This window comes from Engraulis encrasicolus, chromosome 19, assembly GCF_034702125.1.
Source record: "Engraulis encrasicolus isolate BLACKSEA-1 chromosome 19, IST_EnEncr_1.0, whole genome shotgun sequence".
NCBI classification, from domain to species: domain Eukaryota; kingdom Metazoa; phylum Chordata; class Actinopteri; order Clupeiformes; family Engraulidae; genus Engraulis; species Engraulis encrasicolus.
The window spans coordinates 8,848,076-8,857,379 of NC_085875.1; the positions used below are offsets into that span (position 1 = coordinate 8,848,076).

The 9,304-nt window shown below is 38.8% G+C and overlaps 1 long non-coding RNA gene across 1 annotated transcript; it reads right to left on the minus strand.

Annotated features, from left to right (window-relative positions):
* Nucleotides 1–408: 408 nt before the first annotated feature.
* Nucleotides 409–2,915, minus strand: LOC134470008 (uncharacterized). Its single transcript, XR_010039112.1, has 2 exons — nucleotides 1,993–2,915; nucleotides 409–874 (listed from the first exon to the last, which is right to left on the minus strand). It is a non-coding gene; the product is annotated as an uncharacterized LOC134470008 (long non-coding RNA).
* Between the last annotated feature and the right edge of the window lie 6,389 nt (nucleotides 2,916–9,304).

A 9,304-nucleotide genomic window follows, 5' to 3' on the forward strand; every position in this document is an offset into this window, starting at 1 on the left:
TAATGATTCAATGAAGCCAGAATGCCATGAATCTGGCAAACCAATTACAATGCAAAGATGTGTTTTGAATCAAAGCGGGCAGAGTTTTGAGGGAAGGTTGTTCTTATCAACACTCTTCGGATGTATTATGCATCGAGGCCAGACTAAATTAGACATCCACATTTAGTCTGGTTTATCAGGCTAGCAAACGACAGTATTGCAACTATGCTGCTCATTGGAACTGTGCTGCTTATTGCCAAATTTTATTATGTTTAGGTAATAAACTAATATATACTAGTATGAATGTAACCCACTACTAGGTATGTACACGTCGATGATAGGCCAGGTTCAATAGCTAGAGAATAAAGACACTAGGCTCTGGGAGAGTGCAAAAAGATAAGTGCAATTAAAAGACACCACACAAGGATATACTTTTTTTCTTTCTTTAGTTATGAATTGCAAGGTAGAAAATATGTACATATTCCCAAAATAAAAGAAAAGAATTGACCCTTTAAAATAAAATAAAATGAATTGTCCTTCAAAAGTGAGTAATTGTCTATTTTCCAAAAGTTGGGAACAGTCCTTTAAATCAGTCCTTTAAATCCTCAAAGAGAAAAGAGTTCCTTTCAGTTGTTCAAGAAAAAAAAAAGAAAAAGTAGTTCCTTTATAGTAGTTCCGTTCAGTTCAAGGCCTTAGTTCAGTTTGTAAACCGTTAAAGTAACAACTCAAGTCAGTCAGTCAGTGTTGTTGTGACACAGGCAGGTCACAACCCTACCACATAAGCTTATGCGCCACGTACAATGACACAGGACAGGATCCGACTCAATGGGGTGGGTGGCTCGCCATCAAACGTAGTCATCAATCCACAGCGGAATCCAGGTCCAAAAAACTTCACCTGTGTAACCATACCCTTAGTTAAGCTACACATGTACACAGGACAATGTTCACATTTCTTATCAAATATCAGTTCAAACAGTTTAAACTTAAAGTAGTTGTAGGCCTACACAGGGGTGGAAAGTAACTAATTACATTTACTCAAGTATTGTACTTGAGTAGCATTTATGAGTACTTTGAACTTTTTAAGTAGTTTTTAAAATTAATACTTTTACTAGTACTTGAGTACATTTTGACCCAAGTTGTTAAGTCAATTACACTGGAACCTGGCCTGAGTACTGAGTAAAAAAATAGACAAAATGCCACGCAAAATAATGCCACAATCTGCCGGAAATGAAAGATGATGCAGGATGGCACACAGCATTTTCACTATTGTACTATCTTGGATCAATGTATTGGATGATGGCTGGTGCCAAGCAAGAGATAGAGGTTATGGAGGACGATATTCAAGAAAAAGAAACATTACATTGTCTAGAAAAGCTAATTAAATGTAACTAAGTACTTTTACTCAAATTGCATTTTTAGGTGAAGTACTTTTTACTTTTACTTGAGTAGATTTTTAGATAGGTAGGCCTACTTTTACTTTTACTCGAGCAGGATTTAGGCAAAGTAGCCTAAAGATAGCCTACTTTTACTTGAGTAGGCCTACAATTTTCGGTACTCTTTCCACCTCTGGTTGTACAACATTAATATCAAACTTCTCAAAGGAAAATATATGCAAACCGCATACACTTCACTTATACTGAAAAGCATTGCATACCATTCAGTTACATAACCATTATCAAATAACAGGAAGAATACTATGAAAAACATCACTCGGTACTGAAACCGCGGGAATTACACACAGATATTGCCGAGCACAGTAATGATCAGGAGGACTTGTTCAGACCTCTCCCCTCGCACTTGCTGGGTGCGTGATCACAAGCATGTGAATTACAGGCCACTCATTCCAAGCTTTAAACTTATACTCAATTCAACCAAAATATACCCTTTTCACACTAACCACAACAAGTATTAACAGAACAAAATACAATTCTGAGGTTTCACCGAAGTATTTCACAGTGATAAGCAATAACACTAAAGTTACATCCGTAGGGAAAATACAGGTGGTTGCCTTACCGAGACGATTCAACAGAAACAATACACGACGAAGCGCAGCTTCTTGCTCTTCAAAACACAAAAGATTTACAGAGCAGGTCGCTCGGTGGTCCAAAATGAAACTTAGAAGTAGGTATCTTTAACTTAGAATTAATTTTCTATCAATATCTAGCTCCAAGGTGGAGCCGAAGAAACGAAGTCTTTCCTTCAGCTTTCGAGCTCTTCTCAGCTCAACTGACTGGAACGGCTCCACGGAAAGCTGAATGCGTGGAAACGCATGTCAAAATAAAAGTCCCATAACGTAACTGTCACAGTAAAAGTCCTGCTATGTTAATCGTGTTTTTAACGATACCAAACCTTCATTCATGAATTGCCTTATCAGTATTATCACTATTTATTATCCCATTTTACAATTTATGCTATTTAATCAACTAATACGTTTTTAATATGCATTTGTCAACTGGGTTACATGAACATAGTAAGTTTTGCAGCTAAAAATGACTGTTTCTAAATTAAAAATTGAGGATCATGGAGAAAATCCCCCTTTTCATTTTTTCATTGATGAAAATTGCAATGTGTGCTGTCATAATACCTAGAAATTGGAAAGTGATATTCATGAAAATGGAAATGAAGAACGGGCAGCAGGAATTCTGGAATGAAATAATAATAATAATAATAAAATATATGCACCTGTGTGTGTGTGGAACAAGGCAGCCATCCGAGTTGGCAGCAGAAACAGTCCAGGCAATACTTTCTCTAGTCTTGTATTGTAAAAAATGTAGGCCTGGTCTGATGAGTCTTTATATCAGCTGCCAACTCGGATGTTAAAGTGATACTGTCCCATGTTTGGAAATGAGCTCATATTACATTTCCCCTTGAGTTAAGTTATTGGGTTATACCTTTCTCCTGTACTTCCTGCCGTTCTCTGACTACATCAGTGCAAATGTTACCTCCATGCAATTAACACAGAGTCCTATGAGAACAGTTTCCCCTTCTTTACCTGGTAACTGAATATCTGTAATTTGGTAACAGTGCTGATACTTACCATGTACTTAGGCCTATATGATATGAAACAAGTTTAATTGTGTGGTAAGAAATTGGTAATACTTTGGTAAGAGTGTTCGCTTTACTTTACAGTACAGATTCCCCTTCTTTACCTGGTAACTGAATATCTGTAACTTGGTAACAGTGCAGAAACGTACCATGTAGGCCTACTTACATGATACATGAAATAAGTTTAATTGCTTGGTAAGAAATTGGTAAGAGCGTTCGCTTTACTTTACAGTACAGTTTCCCCTTCTTTACCTGGTAACTGAATATCTGTTACTTGGTAACAGGGCAGATACTTACCATGTACTTACATGATATATAACAAGTTTATTTTCTTGGTAAGAAATTGGTAATACTTTGGTAAGAGCGTTCGCTTTACTTTACAGTACAGTTTCCCCTTTTTTACCTAGTAACTGAATATCTGTTACTTGGTAACAGTGCAGATACTTACCATAGCAAGTTTATTTTCTTGGTAAGAAATTGGTAATACTTAAGAGCATTCGCTTTACTTTACAGTACAGTTTCCCCTTCTTTACCTGGTAGCTGAATATTTGTAACTCGGTTACAGTGCAGAAACTTACCATGTACTTACATGATTTATGAAACAAGTTTAATTACTTGGTAAGAAATTGGTAATACTTTGGTAAGAGCATTCGCTTTACTTTACAGTACAGTTTCCCCTTTTTTACCTGGTAAATAAATATATGTTACTTGGTAACAGTGCAGAAACCTACCATGTACTTACCAAACACTTTTGACTCAACGTCTACAAGAATGAAGATAAAGCCCAATGGCAATGTGTGACACCAGCAATTGTTTTGTCAGGTAAGTACCACATTTACCCATGCAATACATGGGTATGTATGGTGATAAACACAGTAACTACAATGAAATACTGGGGCAATTCCCTTGTAAGTTCTGACTTTGGAGTTGTGTAATTACCATCCAGAGCAGCACATTAACCTAGTAATTAAATGTGGTATTGCTGTAAAACAAACAGGTAAATAGGTAGTACTTTCATCCTTTTTTAAATTGCCATCAAACAATAATTACCCAGAAAATACACCGTACTTTCATAGTAATTCATGAGATATTTTCTTCTTAATTACATAGCATTTACTTTGTAGTAACCCCCCTTTTAAATTTTATACACCATCTAATTCCTCTCTGTTACCCAATTGTTACCCAGAAAATACACAGTGTAGTTTCATGGTAAGTTTTGAGGTTTCCCCTGTAATTACATAGTATTTACATCGTAATTACCCCCCTTTTACATTCTAGGTACCATGTAACTTCTCTCTGTTACCCAGTTGTTACCCAGAAAGTACAGTAAATACTGTACCATATAGAAGTTACATGGTTCCTGGAATGTAAAAAGGGGGATAATTACGATGTAAATACTATGTAATTACAGGGGAAAACCTCAAAACTTACCATGAAACTACACTGTGTATTTTCTGGATAACAATTGGGTAATTTCTCTCTGTTACCCAATTGTTACCCAGAAAATACACAGTGTAGTTTCATGGTAAGTTTTGAGCTTTTCTCCTGTAATTACATAGTATTTACATCATAATTACCACCTTTTTACATTCTAGGTACCATGTAATTTCTCTCTGTTACCCAGTTGTTACCCAGTAAGTACATAGTAAATACTGTACCGTAAAATAAAGCGTTACCCCAAATGTATTGCTTAGGAGACTCAGTCACCATGTCTGACACTTTAAACACTGTAATCTTGTTCCTTTAATAAAAAGCAGTCAAAAACAGTGTAGCAATGTTAGCAATATGGAATGTGATGACAGTCATAAACATTTAGATTGGAGAAAGAGAGAGATAGACAGAGACAGAGGCAGAGAGAATCATGTGCATGTGTCTTTTTTGTCCTTCTATTTCTCTTCTGCTCTGAGCCAAGATGAGGTACCGTGAGAAGGTGCAATGGGGTTAGTTCTGGCCTTTAAACTTCAAAGCTCATACGTCCTCCACCCCAATCACTCTACCCCGGCCACCCTTACTCCTCCTCCTCCCCCTCATCCTTGTCCTCCTCCTCCTCTTCTTCCTCTTCCTCCACCACTGCTGCTGTATTATGTGGTCCAGTGTGGTTTCGCTCACACGCATAAAATATTCACACAGACCAGGCTATTTTCAGGGACCCCCCTTCAACACCAACATGCACGCACACACACACACACACACACACCCCTTGAGTGTCCCAAACAGGGCCCGTGGTTGCATAACCAGAGAGGATAATGAGGCATGAACATATCATCGTAAATAATGCCACTCACCAGAGAGGCTCGCTTACGTCTTTTTCTTTTTCTATCTGTCGTTTGTTCCTTTGTTCCTCTTGTCAACTGAACTTTTCTCTCTCAAACCCAATCTTTCTTCTCCACAATCAGTATTTTATGCAGAGACGAGGATATGTCTGGCCGCACAGATTCATTTCAATCTATAAGATTCCTTGAATAGACAGGGCGAGCACAGGAAGAGGAAGCTGGGCTAGCTGTGGTAAACATGCCCTCCTTTTCCACAATTGCTTGAAATCATACATTTCCCATTGTTCATAATGTGCGATTCACTTTGGAAGAGGACTAGTGGAAATGTGCTGTAGTTTGTCACAGTGGTGCGAGCATAGTAAGGGCTTTTCATTTTGTTCCTCCTATTTATTTATTTATTTATTTATTTTTTGGTTGGTTTATTGTTTTGTGAGAGGAAAAAGTTGGGAGTGCATTATTTATGAAGAAAAGCATGGGCCCCTTGTCCTTATATGCCTTTTCAAATTTACTGTATACTGTACTTACAGTATATTGTACTTTTAGGGGCAGTCATGGTTAAGCGGTTAGGGCGTCAAACGTATAGCCCTAAGGTTGCCTGTTTGACTCCCGTCCCGACCCGCCGGGTGGGTGGGGGTAGTAATTAACCAGTGCTCTCTAATAACCAGCTCCATGACTACCCTGAGCATGGTACCATCCCGCCACACTACTCCCTTTTGGGAGCCAATTGGGGGCTGCCCCCGTGCATGGGTGAGGCATAAACACAATTTTGTTGTGTGCAGTGTTCACTGTGCTGTGCAGTGCGGTGTCACAATGACAATGGGAGTTGGAGTTTCCCAGTTGGGACATGGCACTGTACAAGTGGTTGGGTATTATTTGTCAATTAATTGCAAGTTATAATGTCTACCTGGGATTATAAGAGAGAGAGAGAGAGAGAGAGAGAGAGAGAGAGAGAGAGAGAGAGAGAGAGAGAGAGAGAGAGAGAGAGAGAGAGAGAGAAATCAACCAGCAATAGTGTGGTTTTGGTACAGCTATTCACTGATTTGGAAAGGAGAAGGAATCCATTAACAGGATGCAAAACAAGGAGTATCGTAGCCAATACAAGGTTTCTCAACTGACACTTGAGATTTTCTAGAAAGCCTCTTCAGCCTTTTTCCCTTCAAATAACAAGCTTCAATGAATGAGAAATCGTAGTGGAATGACAGCTTTGGAGTTTGCTTGAGGTTCCTCCTAATCAATTTCTATTGGAGAGATGGAGGCCTTGGCTTTTACATCGCAAACAAGGTTTCAAATATTACTTATTTAACCCATTGATGCCTGATCTGCATTACGCAACATTCAGGCTCATGAGATTTGAGACAAAAATTTTTAGATGAATGAACACATTCTAATGAAAGATGAGTGTCTTAGCGTGTAAATGCAACTTAGTGCATATTTTGATGTGCTTCAGAAGCTGAAATATTTAGGTTTTTATAGGCTGAGGGCAGCTTTTCTTAAAAAGGGCTCAGGCATTCAGCACCCTTTTTGGCAGATGCCTTAGGCGTCAATGGGTTAAGTTGCTTGCGGACTTAAATGCGTATACGGTACTGTGTTACAGTATGTGTATGGTGTTAACTGAAACTATGTCTTATCCCCAAAATAGCTGCCTAGTCACGCATCATTTTACTGCAAGCATCAGAGGCTGGGCTATAGTCTGACAGAGGCCCTCGTCTCCCCAACAGATGGGCTCTGCGTTAAGGATGATTATCTGCATGGTGTTTTGAGCTATGTGTAAAGATGTGAGGAGGACACAGTTGAGCTTCTTGGCATGGACCCATGAAGTCTTGTAGGGCTACATTATGCAGTGAGGCTTAGATCCCACTGCAGCATAAGGGATATGGTCCTTGTGGGGTGGTCACTATGCTTTACACAGAAACTATATTCTGCTCATATCCTGCTCTTATTGCTATCAGATCGACGTTCAAAAGAAGACCTCTTATTCCAAGAAAAGTCAAAAACACAGTTTTTTTTTCAACAAGAATCACAGACCAGCTGCCATCTTGCTTATTTCTGAGGAAAAACATAATAAAACTCTTTCATGAAGCAATAATGATATATAACTTTTGTTTAATTTTAATGATGTATTTCCTTCTGCAGTCAGGCTCCAGTTTCAGGTGATCTGGGTACAGCTGCAGCTGCTGTGCACTGAGGAGGCATCCGATAATCACCCTTAAAGCAGTAGCCCAGCTGTTGGGGAGACGAGGGCTCTGTCAGACTAGCCCACCCTCTGGTGCTTGCAGTGAAAGGATGCGTGACTAAGCAACTATTCTGAAATCAGACAGCCACGGATTTCATTTGTCGCTGCCTGGGCTGCTCTCTGGTACTTCTTGCTGTCAAAGAATATAACAAACTGAGTGATAAAAACTTTGGGGGTAACCAAAGACATCATTTCAGTTAACACCTCGTACACATACTGTAAGTGACACTATTTTGCTCTCACCAAATATAATACAATATATAATTTCCAACATGAAACACCTTCCATGGAACAGGAAGAAATAAATGGCATTTAATATGTAATATGCCTGTACGCATGGCCGTAACTACCATTGAGGACACAGAGGTCATGTCCTCTGTATTTATTTTCAGAAATGTAAAATTGAATAATGATGATGAAAATCGATCTATGATCAACAATGATGAATTCAGTCTGTATATGCCACCTCCATTTATCCTCAAGGCAGTGATTAATGGAAACGAACTTAAGAGTTTGACTGAAGAGTTTGAAGCATTCTAAATGTACAGTATGCAGCATGCAGTAACACAGTACTTGACCTCGGTTTTTGAAAATGTCTTACCATACACCATCATTCACCCCCTTCCCTCGTCACCACCCACAGTTTGCTGACTGGCTATGTTATAATTGAGTGGAATCTCAAGGATGGCAAAGGCCAGGCTAGAACTGTATATGCAGCAGACAATATTGCCACATAAGCCCACAGTGTGGCTCTATCGAAAGGTCTCAGTCCAAAAATTGGGAAGAATGAAATGTTAATCAGGACATTTTGACGAATAGGAGGGTTTTGTTGCAAAATGTATGACATTTTATTAAGACATTAAATGAAAATCAGTTGAGAATTTAGGTTATATTACCATACCATTATTAAATACAAGTTGTGTCAGTTATTGGATTCTGGAAATCAATCACACCTTTTTTCTAGTCAGGAAGTCAAGATGGACCAACATTGATTTTGGGCCTGCCAAATTACATTCCCTCAGGATATACAGTGCCCTCCATAATTATTGGCACCCCTGGTTGAGATGTGTTAAAAGCCTTAAAATAAATTCAGTGTTTATTGCAGAAGAATACTGTCACACTGAAAATTTTAGGAAAATGTAGCCTTCAACTCAAATGAATTGTGGGAAAATAAAAAAAAATCCCTGACTAAAAAATAATTATTTTTCATTAAATCACCTGTTCCACAATTATTGGCACCCTTAACAATTCCCAGGAAATAAATATAATTGAAGAATTTCTGTCATTTCTACAGTAGTTTACAAAGTTTACCAGAGTATGTAGGAACATTTAATTAGTAATTCATCACTTCCTGTTTCCCTGGGGTATAAATATGACGTGACACCGAGGCCATTTCTCTTATCCACTCTTAAACATGGGAAAGACAAAGGAACACAGCATACAAGTGAGGCAGATGTGCGTCGACCTTCACAGGTCAGGCAGAGGCTACAAGAAGATTGCCACTCAACTGCAGCTGCCCATATCTACTGTGAGAGGAATAATTAAGAAGTTCAAAACAACTGGAACAGTGGTAAACAAGCCTGGACGAGGACCCAAGTTTATTTTGCCACCACGCACAGTGAGGAGGATGGTCAAAATCAAAATATCTCCAAAGCTCACTGTTACAGAATTACAACAAATGGTAGCATCTTGGGGCCACAAAGTCTCCAAATCAACCATCAGGCGCTGTCTACACGCCAACAAGCTGTTTGGGAGGCATGCACGGAGAAAACCT